The 15663-nt window shown below is 46.5% G+C and overlaps 1 protein-coding gene across 7 annotated transcripts in view; it reads right to left on the reverse strand.

Annotated features, from left to right (window-relative positions):
* The window catches only part of DLGAP3 (DLG associated protein 3), a 1860282-nt gene that overhangs the window by 1303619 nt on the left and 541000 nt on the right, over positions 1-15663 (reverse strand). The gene's annotated exons all lie outside the window — the stretch shown is intronic.

Consider the following 15663-nt stretch of genomic DNA (forward strand, 5'->3'; position numbering starts at 1 on the left):
TGTGGCACATTCATTTCACACAACCAAGTACCTTGGCACCCTGCACATTGTGATGTTGTGCTTATAGAAAGTCATTTGGCTAGCCGTACAGGTTGATAATGGCCTGCAACCCTCATTAACAGGCCTTGCTGAGTGCACGGCCGATACTTTTTGTTTCCATCCGGTATAGCCTGTCAAATTTGTAATTATGAATTAAATGGAAAAAAATGATATAATTCAATTTAATACATACAATATAAATTAATGTCATAATATAAGATGTCATGATATAATATGAAATCATATAATTCTATCTGCATTTTGAGTGCACATCACATGCTTAATTGCCTCTTTTAGTGATGTCATTAACAGATGCCATTACTACCCAAATCTTGGCTATTCGTTTTATAGGTGTCAGTCAATTACTGAGTGGGAGATAAAAATACTGAATGCAAAAATGCCTAATTTCGAGGGGCACATTTCCCCGCAATTGTATGTGGGGGCGGGGTTTAGTGTTATAAAAATACAAGGGGATCATGAGGAGGCTGGGGGGTCTCCCCCGTGTATAATTTCAGGGAAATGTTTGAAAAAATGATATATGCATTTTTGCATTCGACATTTGTTTTTCTCAATAATCGCACAGATCCTATTTATCCACCCAGAACAATAGCTTGGGCCGGTAGGAATTAAAGATGGAGACCGAGCTCTGCAGTGAGTGCTTAACCCCATGATCTATCTTCCTGCCTTCCACTCCAGCTGTCCCAGGGCCTATCTGGAGGCACAGTTTCATGTTCTAAAAGAAATCGAAATGGTAGAACACAACTTTATAAGTGTAAAGTTCCCCTTTTTTAGTTTTCACTAGGTCGCAAAATTGGAAACATATAGGCCTGTTGTGTCCCCGCTGAAATGCTCTGGGTCAAAGAAGAAATATACAATGAACAAGACCACTCCCAGGCTTTGCATTCACGAACCTCCCACGGACTTGGGGAGCGTTGACCATCAAGGACCACATTGCCACCACTGCTCCTGCTCTGGCCGACTTCTGCAGTCACTCCGTCACCTCTGCAGCCTTCCCCTCCCCTCCCCTCTAAAGCACTCTCTTGTGCACCCTCTTCTCAAGAAACCCACAGCCGACCCCTCCTGCCCGGCTAACTATCGCCCGATCTCTATCACTCCTTTCTTGGGCAAGCTCCTGGAGAAACTTCCCATCTCCCAGCTTAATCTTCACACCGATTCTGTTGGTTTTCTCCATGACCATCAGTCTGGCTTCAGAGCTGCCAGAAGCACAGAAACTGCTCTCCAGAACGTCCGTGAAGACCTGCTCTCCAACCTTGATTCTATTATCCCATCTGTCCTCATCCTCCTCGATCTTTCTTTTGCCTTTGACATAGTCAACCATGTCATCATGCTCAATCGTCTCCATGATGACCTGAGTCAGGCCCTGGCCTGGCTGACCTCGTTCCTCTCTGATCGACCCTCCCAGGTCCAACTTGGGTCCTTCCTTTCCTCTATCTCACTGTCTACATGTGGTGTTCTCCAGGGGTCTAACCTCTCTCCATGGCTTTTCAACCAACACCTGGCACCGCTCGCCCACTGCATTGCTGCTCTAACTTGCTATGCAAATGACACCCAACTTGTTTTCAGGCTCCCCTCTACCACCTCTTCTCCCTCTCTCATCTGTGACTGTCTGTCTGCTATCGAGGAGTGGAGCGCCGCCAACAACCTCTGCCTTAATGCCAGTAGGACAGAGATCCTCCTCATTGGCAGACCTGCAGCTTCCTTTTCTGTCACTCTCTGGCTGGCCTCCCTTGGCCCTCTCGCTGCTCCCACTTGTGAGGCTAAGAACTTCTGGATCATCTTCGACTCCAAGCTTTCCTTTTCTCCACACATCTCCGATGTCTCAGAAAAATCAAACTATCAACTGCACCTCCTCATAGGTATTCCTCCTTTCCTCTCCTTCCCCCAGAAGCTCACTGTCTCCAGAGCTCTGGTTCTCTCTAGGCTGGACTACTGCAACAGCCATTTTCTACATCTACATGCAACCACTCTCCGACCTCTGCAGCTCATCCAGGACAGGACTGCAAGACGCGTCCTTGGCCTAAAGCCCTGGGATCGTATCTCTCCAGCCCGGAAATCTCTTCATTGGCTCCCAGTGGCTGCAAGGATCAAATTCAAGACTCTTTGCATTGTCCACAAGACTTTCTGGGGCCTGAGTCCACAATACCTTCAAATACCTTCAAATTTCCCTCCGTAAATACCTTCCTACTCGAGCTCTTCGCTCCTCCACCTCCAACTCTCTCAGGTTCAATAGCTTCTCCAAGCAGCAAGTTGGGGATAGATCTCTTTCCTCAGCTGGGGCCTCCCTCTGGAACAGCCTCCCTGCCTCTCTGAAACTTGAAGAGAACAATCTTTGGTACCGGAAGCACCTCAAGACCTTTCTCTTTGCTTCTGCCTTCGCTCTTCCTCTCTTTCATCTGTTTGCTTCGGCACCATGGACCTGGTTACCCTCTGATTTCGTTCCCAGATCCCTGCCCATCCAGCCACACTCCCACACTGCCTCCTGGCAACCCTTGCACTTGGATCTGTATCTGCTACCCTACAGTCCCTTTGCTGCACTTATTAGACACCCGTTGTCGACGCCTTATTATTGCACTTACCACCTGCTGGCCTCACTACCTGTTGTCATTTTATTACGTGTTCAGCACTTTCCACTCCTCCCCAGCCCCTCACACCTTCCCGTTTCCCAGTCCCCTGCACCTGCACATTCTCATTGTCACTGTGCCTAGTAAGACTGCTGTTTTGTCCTCCCTTGTTCCCTCCCTGGCCTCGTCGAGCTCTGAAACACTTGTGTATGGGCGTGATACAAATAAAATATCATATCATATAATCAAGAGATTCTTCAGTAGCCTCTCTCCTCTGCCAGTTTTGTTCTATTGAGCTATTTGACCAATTCAACATGGCTGCCATTTGAAGGTTCGTTACCGTCCTTTGCTGCGGCTGAGACACAGGTATGTGTCATAATCGGCGAAATCGGACCTTTTAACCTTTATCTTAAAAGTATATATATATATATATATATATATATATATATATATATATATATATATTTATTTAAGTGCATTTGGTTGATGAATAAACCTTTTGCACACAAGCAAGTTATACATTAATATCAACCTGCCATATCGTTTGCATAACACCCTATTCCAGCTTTCTTTCATGATAAAAGGATGAGATGTCCACAAGTACTTTGAACGTAATGGAAACTGCAGCGACTGTTGATTGGTTGAATTCGTGTGAAATGCACCCAGGGATGGAAGTGTAATAGAAATCATTGGTCTGCTGGTCTTATCATTTTAAAAGTACAGAGCGTACCTTTAGTTCAAAGGCTCAAGAAAAGCATGGAGGCAGCTCGGCCTGGAAAATCGACCTGTGCCAATTTACCAAGTCAAGGCCTAGCACAGACACAGACACACACACTGTACAACTGTGGCTCTGCAGTCTGAGCAACTTAACGACCTGCAGACACATTGGGCCTCATTATGACCCAGGCGATAAGTTACCGCCTGGGTCGTACCCTTACCACCATGGCGTAAACTATGTTTACGCCATGGTGGTTGGCGGATTTACCGCCCCATTCCAAGGTGAGTGGGGCGGTAAATCCCCATTTCCCATTTTACCCTTCCCCATTCCCATTTTTGCCCCATAGGGCATAATGGGAGTGGGGAAGGCGCTAATTACGCCACCGTAAATTACGGTGGCGTAATTAGCACCATGGTCCCTTAGCGCCATGGATTTTAACGCCTGCAAAAAGCAGGCATTAAAATCACCATGGCGCTATGGGACCTTGTAATCAGGCGTGAAGGGTCGGCACCGTTTACGGCGCCGTTAACCCCTTAACGCCTGACTGATAATGAGGCCCATTGCTTTTATCAGCAGCAAAGCCTTCCATATGCCTGAAGGCACATTTCCAACTCAAGAGCTGCAAAGCGCCAGTTACCTTGCAAATATATGATAGTTATAGTGAGCAACACAAAGCCCCCTTTTAAAGATTTATTTACATGAGGTCTACTAGCCAGACATGCAAAAATAATGTTTCTTTATGTCACTAATCAAATGTTCTCACCATCATGAATACCAACGAGCTTGGGGTTTGTAACAGAGAATCTGCATAACTATCAAAGTTTATTACACAACTTGTTTTATTGCATGTCTTAAATCACTGAAAGTAGAGTTGAACTAAACAGATTTTTCAGGTTTGCATTTTCTTGCATTCTGGGAGTTAAAGTTTACCATTCAGGATGTGAAAATTATAGCCATAATTATATACTTTTAGCTTGACAGGTTTCTGCAAGGATTTACATGTGGTCATGTGGCTTTACTCTGCAATTTAGGTGTGTTCTTAGTAAACTCTATAAGACAGTATTATTGCAAGCCTGGAAATCCACAACTTATTTGTATCAGGTAAAGCTTGGAAGATCAGTGGTGAAATTTGCAGAGTGGGTTAACATCTTGGCTTCACTTTTTAGCCAATGTGTGTGTTACTGGTCGGCTATTTATTCCCACTCTGACTTAACTGCAACAACTGGAGTCCTTATTTTATATAGTGTGAACTTAATCACACTGTTTGAAAAAACAGCACTCTTGCAAATGGACACATTTTATGAGTAGGAAGAAAATATTGTACACCAGTGCTCCTCTGTTAATGGACCCCAAAACCGTCACCTAGAATTTCACTATTGGGGCACTGGCCAACCCCCAGTCCTATATCACTTGATTTGACTGGCAAACATCTAGTCTCAGCAGCCAGTCAGTCATCTGCACTAGAATCTTTGGTATGCTAACTGTGGCTGAGCCAACATTAACATTCTCCCCTGTTGCTGCAAGTCACAGAACTACCTTGGGCCCCAGGAGAATGAGGGACACTCTTTGCTATGTCCTGTTATGCTGTTTATTGCATTGTTTATCTATATATATTTTTTTTTATTTTTTATTTGTAAAGCACACTGGCAGCCCGGTGGCATCCAGGCACTGTTACAGGAATGCCTCTTAGTTACAAAGTGTATACATTGCTATAGGTTACAATCTATGTAGCAGAGTTAAGATGCGACGCTACATTATGGTGTTGTAGTTACATGAGGCATTTCTAGTTGCAATCAGCATATTGAGAACAGTGAGCACCCAGTCAGGGGTGATGGCAGGTTCATACGAACAGCATGGTTTTGATCGCTTTGCGGAAGGCTGGGAAGCTATTCCTCTAATGTGGGGTGGTAGGGCATTCCATTGGGTGGCAGCAATGAAAGGGAAGCTGGAGCCTCCGGCACGAGCCCTCAATGCATTGGGCACTGTGATTCGGTTGGTGTATGCGGTTCTGGTGGGTCTAGATGTGTGTGATCTTAAGATTCTTTGAGAAAGGTACAGGGGGTTGTATTGTGGATGCATTTGTGTGTGAGGGCCAATGTTTTGAAGATGACCCGTTCTTTAATAGGAAGCCAGTGGGCTTGTTTCCTGGCCACTGTTATGTGGTCCCTTTTGGGGTCCCTTATAACATACCTGCTGCCATTTTCTGGGAGCTTCAGGATCTGCAAGCAGTGGGATACGAGACTCATGCAGCAGCAGGGGGACCAGGGCACACTTGCTTTGTTACAATGTCGCTGTGCGCAGATCCGAATAGTTTATGTGCATTGCAGGTTACTAAGGTACTTGTTTGTGTGGTTGTCTGCGGGTCTGTAGGAGTGGTGCTTAAGGAGTGTGGGATGTTGTGTTGGTCTATCAGTGGTGGGTTACTTTGGTGTTTAGGGAAATGTAGTGCATGTACCTGCATCCAGATTATGTATGTTCCTTTTTGTAACCTGTGTTTTGTCAGTGCACGGGTTGTGCGCTGCAGTGTATCGGTAGGAGTGGTACACCTACACTTTTCAAAGAAATGAATTCCTACCCTTTTCAGGAAACTGAATGATATGATATGATAGGTTATTTATAACGCACTTAATACGCAGAGGTTTCTAAGCGTGGACCCAGGGATCGAACCTATGTTGCTCCCTGTCATCTTGCTTCCAAAGCAAGCACATTGCCCCTGAGCTATCCTCCCGAAACTGCCCTTTTCAGGAAATGCAATCCATGCACGTTATACACCCACAGTTCTTAGGAAACTCAATGCCTAACGTTTCTGCACCTATACTTCCCAGTAAACTCAATACCTGCACTTTGCACACCCACATCTCCCAAAAAATTAAGTACCTACCCTTTCTGCACGTATACTTGTCAGGAAACTCATTACCTGCACTTTTCAGAAATCTGAATACCTGCACTTTGTGACATACACTTTTCAGGAAACGTAATACCTGAATTCTCCAGGAAACTCAATACCTGCCCTTTTTGCACCTGCACACCTCCAGCAACACAATACGTGCACTTTGTGCACCCACACTTTCCAGGAAACTTAATAAATGCTCTTTATGTACATATACTTCCAAGGAAACTCAATACCTGCACTTTGTGCACCTACACCTCTCAGGAAACACAATACCTGCACTTTTCAGGAAACTCAATATCTGCACTTACTTTGTGTACCTACACATCTCAGAACACTCAACACCAGCTCTGTCTGCAGCTATACTTCCCAGGAAACTCAATTCCTGCCCTTTGTGCACTTACACATCTCAGGAAATACAATATCTGCACTTTTCAGTATCTGCACGTTGTGATCTACACATCTCAAGAAACTCAATACATGCACTTTGTGCACCGACACTTCTCAGGAAACTCAATGCCTGCTATTTCTGCCGCTATACTTCCCAGAAAATCAATACCTGCACCTTGTGCACCAAAGCTTCTCAGTTTTTCTGCATCAATAATTCTCAGGAAATACCATTAACGGGTACTTATCAGTATTACTAACTAGATGAACAATGCAAAGACTTCATGTCCTTGGAAGCGCTTGTGCATGTCACCGTTTCTGATTCTGTACTTTCTTTTGGTTTCTTTGAGATTCATTGGATGCAAATGGACTGGCCTACAGACTTGCCTAAGAGACTGGCCTAACAGCTGAACACCCATGCCAAGCAATGTCCCAGAACCCAGCACAGCTGAGCTGTGGAATGCTGTGATGCCTCAGACTGCTGGGCATGAAGAGCCCCTCCTGAGAAGTACACAGCGATGAAGAGGCTGGCTCAAATCCCAAGGATGTCTGAGCCTGCCTCGCAGAAAGCAGCCGGCACTTGCAAAATTTACTTTCTTCCTCCTGTTCTGCGAAATGACCTGTTTGTTATCATACATGCAGTGCTGGTTTATGGGTGGAGAATAGTTTTAGCTACTGCATTGTGCATAAGAATAAGCCAGGCCTGGGAGGGGCAGAGCAGAATGCAGCTCTCCTATGCACTGGTGTGTGTTTGCATTGCAGGCCATTTCTCTCAACCTCTGGTCTCCTGTGTATTATTTGTGTCCAAGTGCTGAGTCGCTGCTGTGCTTGAGGTGGCGTGGGGGAGCTGGGCGGGCCTGTAACAGAGCCAAATGTACAGGCTTCATTATTTTACATGTTCTGCTAAATCTGTATGCGTTCCCAACTGCCACATGCTTTGCGCGTGCTTTGCGCACGCTCAGCCTTCTAATTGTTTGGGAACACAAATATCTGGCGGGGTTCAGTTCTTGCCAACCGCACGCCCTGGTACCATTGCAAGCCCAGGCACGTGTATCCAGTCTTAACTGGGGTCCAGAGAGTGGCAGTCGGCCATTATGGATTTTTAGTATTTAAATGTACACGTGACTTTATATTGATGTTTGTACTCACGATTAACGGAGCAAAACACGCTTTCCAACGGACTCAAGTTTACAAAGATAATAAAATGAGATGGCCCCAGGATGACTTGAAACACCATCGTTAAGCGGCCGGTGTCCGTGCCATCGCCAGACGTGGCCCGCCCATTGGCATAATTTTAGAGAGGGGCCCCTTTCCTTTAGATGTCATGTCCACCCGAACATTTTCGGCAAAGCTACTCCACTGAACCCGCCCCCGCCAAGGGCCACCCCAACATGATTGGTGAACTCATCGCACATGCAACCACTCCTATATACCTCAGAAGCACCGTCCCATAGGATACCTCATAACACAACATGCACGCCACCATGTGCACTATGCCTCCCGGCCACCTGTGGCATTCCACACTATGTGCCATCCGAGAGGAGCTTATCGTGGAGGGCTTCATGGCGCTTTGGTAGATCATTGGGCTAACTGCATGGCAACACCGGTTGGGTTAAACATCTTTCATCATATCTGGTGACCCGCTCTGTTCATCACTAGATATACATGTTTCAGGTCAACATGCATCACATGGAATGCTAAGAGTGAGGGTCACTGGTGAGACCTGATGGCCAAGGGTTCCAGTTCATCCAGGGTCGACTTATCCATTTAATCTTTCTATACTAATCAAGCCTTGCCAGTCGTCCAATGATTGCCAGATATTGCCATCATATGCCCAGGTACTGCCCACATGTACTTGGTGCAGCTGACCACAGTCATTGTTTCAATTGACCAGTTTTTTGCCATCCCAAGCCTAGGTACCACAAAGCTGCTGATGCTCTCCATCAAAAAGCCAGTCCCCCACCCCAATGCCCTGGGTTACCCTCTAGCTGCTGGTTGTGAGGGCGGTACGGGAAGTGGCAGGGGCTTCCTTTGCCCGCCTCCCTGTCCCTGCACCCCACAGCATGCGGCCATACATGTATCCCGCTGCAATGGACTACTTTACATGCAGGACACACACTGCAGGAGGGGCAGGAGAGTTAAGTATGCGTGTGGCATGTGGTATGTGTGGCAGGTGTGTACACAAACATGCATAATGAGCACATACTGTATCTATTGTGTGTAAACAGATGCTTGCCACAGTGCGATTGGGCATAGCTGATGAGCTGGCCATGGTGACTACAGTGCGATTGGGCGTAGCTGCTGCGCTGGCCATGGTGACTACAGTGCGATTGGGCATAGCTGCTGCGCTGGCCATGGTGACTACAGTGCGATTGGGCATAGCTGCTGCGCTGGCCATGGTGAACTACAGTGCGATTGGGCATAGCTGCTACGCTGACCATGGTGAACTACAGTGCGAATGGGCATAGCTGCTGCGCTGGCCATGGTGACTACAGTGCGATTGGGCATAGCTGCTGCGCTGGCCATGGTGACTACAGTGCGATTGGGCATAGCTGCTGCGCTGACCATGGTGAACTACAGTGCGATTGGGCATAGCTGCTGCGCTGGCCATGGTGACTACAGTGCGATTAGGCATAGCTGCTGCGCTGGCCATGGTGACTACAGTGCGATTGGGCATAGCTGCTGCGCTGGCCATGGTGACTACAGTGCGATTGGGCATAGCTGCTGCGCTGGCCATGGTGACTACAGTGCGATTGGGCATAGCTGCTGCGCTGGCCATGGTGAACTACAGTGCGATTGGGCATAGCTGCTACGCTGACCATGGTGAACTACAGTGCGAATGGGCATAGCTGCTGCGCTGGCCATGGTGAACTACAGTGCGATTGGGCATAGCTGCTGCGCTGGCCATGGTGACTACAGTGCGATTGGGCATAGCTGCTGCGCTGACCATGGTGACTACAGTGCGATTGGGCATAGCTGCTGCGCTGGCCATGGTGACTACAGTGCGATTGGGCATAGCTGCTGCGCGGGCCATGGTGACTACAGTGCGATTGGGCATAGCTGCTGCGCTGGCCATGGTGACTACAGTGCGATTGGGCATAGCTGCTGCGCTGACCATGGTGACTACAGTGCGATTGGGCATAGCTGCTGCGCTGACCATGGTGACTACAGTGCGATTGGGCATAGCTGCTGCGCTGGCCATGGTGACTACAGTGCGATTGGGCATAGCTGCTGCGCTGGCCATGGTGACTACAGTGCGATTGGGCATAGCTGCTGCGCTGACCATGGTGACTACAGTGCGATTGGGCATAGCTGCTGCGCTGACCATGGTGAACTACAGTTCGATTGGGCATAGCTGCTGCGCTGACCATGGTGACTACAGTGCGATTGGGCATAGCTGCTGCACTGGGCATGGTGAACTACAGTTCGATTGGGCATAGCTGCTGCTGACCATGGTGAATAATTGAATTGCCCAAATTAGCGATAAACACAAACCCATACACATGTATGGGTTTAGACAATATAGACCTGCACACATACATAGATACACATGGGCATTTGTATAGACATGTGCACAACCAGTGCCTAATTTGTGGGGGTGTTTGCCAGGTCTCTGCCCTAGCACTTATTTCTGAGCCCCGCACTTATTGTCTCAGGCTCAGTTTGATTATGATGTTGTGTTGGTGTTTGGCAACTTTATTATTGTAACTGCCAGCCACACAATAAGCACCTATAGCATCAGAGCAAAATGTAAAAGATGGTTGTGTTTAAAGACACACTTAAACAAGTGCCTCATGTCAAGACACAACAAGTATGTTATTTTATGTGTATGATGACTGGTATTTGTGAACCACACATCTGCCGTGGTGGCCGAGTACATCCGACAACCACAATAAGAAGGTGAGAGTGGCAGCTTTAACCCATATATATATATATATATATATATATATATATATATATATATATATATATATATATATATATATATATGTTGACAGCATGGGAAGAAGCCATGGTGGTGGCAACAGTAGGCAGGGTGCTGCCCACCCTGAAGTGTCATGGGTGTGTTAGAAAATATCAGAGCCCTGGTACTTCTCTTTTTTACAAATTAAGCACTGCACACAACCATATTTCATAATATTCACACTTAATATCATGTTTTCTAAATTGCTTTGTAGCTGGTTTCCGCCGCTACGGAACTATTGTAATGTGGGTTTAAATGACCCAGCTATTCTGTGCTCCCTCCTCCTTAGACTCCTGCTGCGTGCGCCCCTTTTTGCAGTTAATTAAAGAAATGTGAGCGCAGACAGTGCGGAACCAAGACACAGTGCCACTCTTTCCCACCACACCTTGACATCCCACAATCCGTGGCTTGGCTCTGGGGGTGGGGGCTGGGGGCAGAGCGTCTTCAATCACTGCCCCTCCTCCAATCACAGAAGCTCACAGATGCTGGCCGTCCCGTTTCCCTGCACGTCTTTCTGCCACCACGGGCATAAGGAGCGGCAGAGGTGGGTTGGAAAGATACACTTCACTAACAGTGCACAGAGCACACACAGCACGTGTGATGCTGCGTCATAAAACAACTGACCAATATAAAACACCACAATTCCAGAACTGGAATGCAGCAGGACACTCTGCGTGGAATACAGACATAATATACGGCTAAAGTGCTGTCTGGTCCTCCCAATGGAGGACTGACGCAGCTAGGCCCCGGCAGGGCCTCGGGTCAAGAACGGTATTTGCAGACCCGGCTAGCCCCTGCCCACTTAAAGCACTGTAATGCTTAGAATGCTTTGTGGTGCTGCGTGCCTCAATAAATGTTTCATTGGTCGTAGGGGCTATCCCATAATCGTGGCTCGTAGAAGACACCCCAGGCAGCAATGGGCACCATTGGCGCGATGCCTAGAGATTGATGAAGTCTAAGCCGTGATATCGCTGCCACTATCTTCTAGCGGAGAATATCTTGCGTTCTGGGATTTGGCGCATCTCACCGGTAGAACAGAATTTTATCTTTGTCGTATTATTTCTCAGACATGCGGCAGCTCAGTGTTGAACCGTAAAGTACCTGTCAGGGGAGATAAGTGTCGCCGCTTCACTGCGCGGCGACAGCGGATGGTTAGGAATGAAGCTGTGGACCGCTTCTAGAACAAATCTGAAATGTCCTTTCCAGATTCACCCGGGCCGTCCTCGTCGTCATGGAGCGAGGGTGCAAACCTCCAGGCTCGGAATGGGACATCAAATTGTCTTGGGCACCAATGAAAACGCGATTATATTGTTCAAAGAGTTCACTGCTCTATTCTTCCAGTTGTTTAACTTGAAAGCATGAAATAAAGATGATTAAAAAAAAGTGGCCCACAGTTGCAAATGGCAGTTTATTGCTTTTGTTACAACCTGTTTGAGTAGTACCCAAGGGGGACATTTTTGATAAAATGTGATGCACATTTTGCATTTTAAAGCATTTTTATCAGTAACATACTAGCCGCATGGTGAAGTAACTCATCAAACTGCCCCACATTGGCCAAAAAACAAGGCCATACTAGCATTTTGCCTTTTGGTTTCGGGCATTGCCCTATTGCCAGACCCAGCATCCCAGGAGCCCTTTGAAACTCCGATACCCATATATCCTGTGCCTAACCAATGCTGCTAACAGCCCCCCACACCCCTACTTTGCCAGGACACCTATTTATGGTAATGCATAGAATGTGTCACACTAGATTCCATGTTGGGTATTTGGGCGGGTGCAACGCCTGAAATTGCTCAGTGGGGAAGTTGACAAACTCCAGGCAGGTTCCACTTCTTAGCCAATGTAGCCCATGCAGTGAAATTGGGAAACTGCCAAACTAAATGACACATTTTGGCAGAAATGTCAGATGTTTGCACAAAATTTCAGCAAAGGAGTGCTCTGACATTTTTTTTTGCCTTCTAATTGGTTGAAATTTCCAGCACACATCTTAAATTTTGAGCAAAAAAATAAATGTTGTTCTGGAAAGTGAAATTTGCCAAAAAGTACTGAATTAGGAAAATAAGTTCAGTTCATCAACATTGGGGGTACATGTTTCCGTTTAAATATGCTGAACGTACTTTTGCTCATCCGTAGTGGGGGATGAAGCAAAGTTGCTCCCCAATCCCACCTGGGGAGATCTTCCTGACGGCAACCCATTCGTGGGACACACCCTCTCACATCCATGGAAGCCATCGGTGCCACGAAGCCATTGAATTGGAGGGCAGTGTGCTTAAAAAACACGGCTTAACAGAACATAGTCCATCAGAAGACTGCATTTTTTCGTCTGGTGCACTGGAAGGTTAAACATGTGCTCGTTTCCGGGACAAGGGTCGTTTCTTTCCACTCTTGGCAGAGTTCCATATTGTTGCCCCCTGCCTGCGTAATAGGCCACATCTGCATCTTTGGGGAACCCCAACAACTGGCACCAATATGCAGATGACTAGAGCAGCTGACCATGTTTCATAGCGCACGCCACAAACGGAATTCATTCTTTGCGCTTAAGTGAAAGGGCTTATATTGGTCCGCGGGAGTGATTTTATTAACAACTTTAAGCTAAAGAGGTGCACAGGAGGGAGGCCTTTCCAGCACCCCCAAACTGCAGGCTATGCAAACAGATCCCTGCAGTCTCCCACCAACCTACACTGAAAGGCTTAGCAAGCATCGGAGTGTGACACTGCACGCGTCTCGCTCTGTGAGTGTCGGGAAAGAACATATATATATATATTTTTTTTTTTAAACATTTATTTTCCAAAATTACAAACACTAGAAAAGACAATTAACAACTGCACAACATACAAAATCATTTAAATGAACACTCAACTATATATAACCCCCCACAGAGTCACAGTACAGTCAATATCATGCCTAATACAATAAAAGAAATGTACCCCAAATCTTGTTGAATAATGCATTTTTCTTTTCTCTGAGATACAAAACTCTTTTGATATCCGCCAAAATATGCATCTCATCAATCCACATTTCAATGGGAACAGGAGTGGAAGTCTTCCAATGTCTCAAAATCAGTTTTTTTCCCACCAGTGCACCCCGAAAAATCCACTTTCTCTGGGACGTACTCAAGTCCTCCAGATCATCAGTACTGCCCAGCACAATGGTCTTAAAATCCATGCGAATTCTCTCACTCAGAACCTTCTCACAGATCTGTTCAAACTCGAACCACATACCCCTCACCCTTGAACATTCCCCCAGCATATGTTCAAAGGGGCCCACCTCATGAACACATGCCCAACAGTCAGAATGATTACTCATTCCCCTCTCCATCGTTCTCTCAGGCGTCCAATACGTTCTATGCAATATTTTGATCTGTCGCAATCTCTCAACCAGACTCAGAGAACACAATTTCACATTCTCACAAATTCGAGACCAATGATCCTCCTCAATGTCCTCACCAATCCTCTGGTTCCAATCCAATCTCACAGCATAATTTATCTTAAAGTTAGACACAATCTGTTTATACACTTAGCTGACCAGGCCACAACCACTCGTCCCCGGGTTCCAACCAAGCAAATCCAAATTGGTCACCTTCTCCAGATTTACGTCACCCAATGCTCTCCTGATCTTCTGATAATCCGCCAGACAAAAAGTAGGTATATCAAATTTCAACCTTACCTCCCTAGCAGTCATCCAAACCCTTCCATTAAAAAGATCCCCAATCCACTGCACCCCAGCAAGGAACCAGTCATGCCAGAACAACACTTTCCCTTCATGAGTAACACTTGGATTCAACTCTTAGTCAAAGATTCTCTAACCTCTTTCTGCACGGCTGACTCATCAGCAGAGCCCTAGGGGACAATGGACTCACATGACTAGCCTCTGCACCAAACCAATCTCCACCATCTGATTTAAGACAGGCAAATTATGTACGGGACATGAAAGCCAGATGATATGCTCTGAAGTCTGGTACCCCCAGCCCACCTTTAGACAAGGGCAACTGTAGTTTACTAATCCTCAGGTGAGGAGGTTTATGGTCCCACAAGAAACCTTGCATGAGTCTGTCCAGTTCCCGCCAATACCTTTTCTCAATCTCCAACGGGATCCTACTCAGCACATAGTTCACTCTGGGAGTTGACACCATTTTCAGAGCATTCACTTTCCCCCAAAGGGAAAGATGCAGCAAGAACCATCTATCCAGATCCGACTTGAAAGTAGCGCACACCACATTCATGTTCACTCTCACAAAATCAACAACCGCAGGTAAAATCCAAACCCCCAAGTACATCAATTTCTCAGCACACCACTTGAAGACCAACCCAGTAACCAAACGTTTGTCACATAATGGGACAAGGGGCAGAACCTCCGATTTTACCCAATTTATCTTGTATCCAGAGCATTGATGAAAGACCTCCAGAACATTCATAAGTACAGGCAGTGATTCAGCAAAATTCTTAAGGACCAATAGAAAATCATCAGCCTATAGCCAAACTTTTTGTTTCAAACCCCAACAATCAATACCTTGCAGTCCATCCTCAGCTCTCAGTGTAATGGCTAAAGGTTCAATACTAAGCACAAATAAGAGAGGAGACAACGGGCAACCTTGTCGCGTACCACGTTCCAATTCAAAAAAGTTGAGACCGCTGACCATTTGTTTTAACATCTGCCGTGGGCTTGGTATATAGCAGGAACAAAAATGATTACCAAAACCCATTCTTTCCAGAACACTAAACATAAATTGCCAGTTGACTCTATCAAACGCCTTCTCGGCATCCAATGAGAGAACAGCTGAGTCTTCTGACAGCTCTGAACATATATTGGGATTCGGCTCTGAATTGATTTCTTCATCCAGGTCCTCAGCGCAAAATGTTTTTCATTTATTTATTCATACATTTATATAGCGCTCTAAGCACAGAGGCATCCAGGCGCCGTCACCATCTACGCTACAAAGGCATGTGACCATTAGATGCGGACCAAGCAGAAGCAGCTCAGGTGCTGCCTTCGGTCAAAGGTAACTTGTTTTAACATGCGCCAATCATGCGTGCCATAGGTGGGGTATCGATTTGAGGGAGTGAGGGCGTGCACGAGGGAAGTG

This window comes from Ambystoma mexicanum, chromosome 11 (genome assembly GCF_040938575.1).
Source record: "Ambystoma mexicanum isolate Mex_15411 chromosome 11, UKY_AmexF1_1, whole genome shotgun sequence".
In the NCBI taxonomy this organism is placed as follows: Eukaryota; Metazoa; Chordata; class Amphibia; order Caudata; family Ambystomatidae; genus Ambystoma; species Ambystoma mexicanum.